Here is a 2,285-nt window from a genome sequence, read left to right on the forward strand (position 1 = left end):
CCCCAAGATGCTGTGGAACATCCAGACACAGAGCAAAGTGATCACCTATGCAGGCTGCCTCAGCCAGATGTATTTTTTCATGCTTTTGGCAGGATTAGACAACTTTCTCTTGACAGTGATGGCCTATGACCGGTTTGTGGCCATCTGTCACCCACTGCACTACATGGTCATCATGAACCCCAAGTTCTGCGGCATCCTGCTTCTGGTATGCTGGGTTTTGAGTGTTCTGGACTCTCTATTACAAGACTTAATGGTTTTGCAATTGTCTTTTTGTACACAGTTGGAAATCCCTCACTTTTTCTGTGAACTTAATCAGGTGATCCAACTTGTTTGTTCTGATACCTTCTTCAATAACCTGGCGATTTATCTTGCAAGTGGACTTCTGGGTTTTATTCCACTCATTGGTATCCTTTCTTCTTATTCTAGAATTGTAACCTCCATTCTGAAAATTTCATCTTCTGGGGGCAAGTATAAAGCATTTTCCACGTGTGGCTCTCACCTCTTGGTTGTCTCCTTGTTCTATGGTACAGGCTTTGGGGTGTATCTTAGTTCTGCTGCTTCACAAAACTCCAGGACAACTGCCATAGCTTCAGTGATGTACACGGTGGTCACACCCATGCTGAACCCCTTCATCTATGGTCTGAGGAACAGACATAAAGCTGGCCCTAAGAAAGCTCTTTAGCTGAGAGACACTCTCTGCATATAAGGATCCTTTGTTTCAAGATGAAGACATGTGTAATAGGGCTCAAATCCCAGAAGACCTAGATCATGATTTTTGTGTCAGTTCATAGAAATACAATATGCAGTTTATCTTCCTACAGTATTCGGTCTCTTTAATTTTTTCATACATAATGATCAACTGTTTCTTTTTTTCAAAATTTTTTTGAATAGTAAGTTTTTATTTAAATTCCAGTTAGTTGACAGATAGTGTAATAGTAGGTTCAGGAATAGAATTCAGTGATTCATCACTTGCCTACAACACCCAGGGCTCATCACAACAAGTGCCTTCCTCAATCCCCATCATCCATTTAGCTCATCCATCCACCTACCTCTCCTCCAGCAACCCTGTTTTTTCTCCATTTTTAAGAATCTGTTTTATGGTCTATTTCTTTAAAAAATTTTAAAAGATTTTATTTATTTTTTTTCATTTCAGAGAGAGATAGAGATAGCATGAGTGGGTGGGGCAGAGGGAGAGGGAGACTCAAGCAGACTCTGGGATGAGCATGGAGCCCAATGCAGGGATCAATCTCATGACCCTGAGATCACAACCTGAGCTGAAATCAAGAATTGGACACTTAACTGACTGTGTCACTCCAACGCCCCTATTTCTTTAAAATTTTTTTTTGATATTGCATGGATTTCCAGCTGTGGATAAGTAATACAGGAAATTGGATACTTATAATGTTCTGGAAGAGCCAGAAGAATATATGGGATGCTTTCTCCCTCAGATGAAAGTAGCTATCCCTTAGAGTATCTGTTTTGGGAGAAAATCCATTTAATATAGCAGAGGTTATATAGCAGTTTCCTGGGGGTTTCTGTCAATCTACCCCAGAAAGAGATCACATGTGCAACAGCAGAGGCACCTGGAACCCTATGTGATGAAGTTTAAAATAATCCACATTCATTATGAATTATCTAATTTTCAATTGCACAGTTCAAAACATAAATTAAGTGTAGGTAATAGAAATTACAACTGATTTTTCAGGCACTGATGGTGTCCTCTTCAGTGCTTATTCCATGGATGCGTTATTACTTTTCTTTTAGTATTTAGGTAAGCAGCAACACTGCCTGGTGATTTCCCTCAGCACCTCCTGCCATAATAGTCCTTTCATAGATCACAAAAGCAATATAGATATTCCACTTATTTCCAGCTAAGTCTTTGTAATGATGCATCCCAGAGATTAGGCAGTAATAGCAGGCTGTGCCTATGGACCTCACCTGTGCTTTGTGAGACAGAGTAAGACAAATGGCTCCTCATCACTTGACCCCAGAAGCCTCCACTTGGATTTGTAGGCCATAATGGTAACTTCCTATTACCTGGTTCACAGTTTTCTGGGTAAAAGTCCACAGATCACTTTGAACACTAGTATTCAGATAAGTGTTTAAGGATCTTTCTTTAAAAAGAAAACAGAAAAGAAAGGAAAGCATGAAGATAAGAAGAATATAAGATAAAGGGAATAAAGCAGAGCACTTGTAGCATTTGCCAGCTTCCATAGTATAATTATTCTCATCTTGCCCAATTTCTTTTTTTAAAGTTTTATTTAAGAGAGGGAGAGAGAGAGAGA

The 2,285-nt window shown here is 39.4% G+C and overlaps 1 pseudogene; it reads left to right on the forward strand.

The window, feature by feature from the left end:
* The first annotated feature begins 4 nt into the window (after nucleotides 1–4).
* On the forward strand, nucleotides 5–686 carry LOC102746284 (olfactory receptor 7A10-like; annotated as a pseudogene).
* The last annotated feature ends 1,599 nt before the right edge of the window (nucleotides 687–2,285 follow it).

This window comes from Leptonychotes weddellii, unplaced genomic scaffold (genome assembly GCF_054177405.1).
Source record: "Leptonychotes weddellii isolate Sample4059 unplaced genomic scaffold, ASM5417740v2 HiC_scaffold_14343, whole genome shotgun sequence".
NCBI classification, from domain to species: Eukaryota; Metazoa; Chordata; class Mammalia; order Carnivora; family Phocidae; genus Leptonychotes; species Leptonychotes weddellii.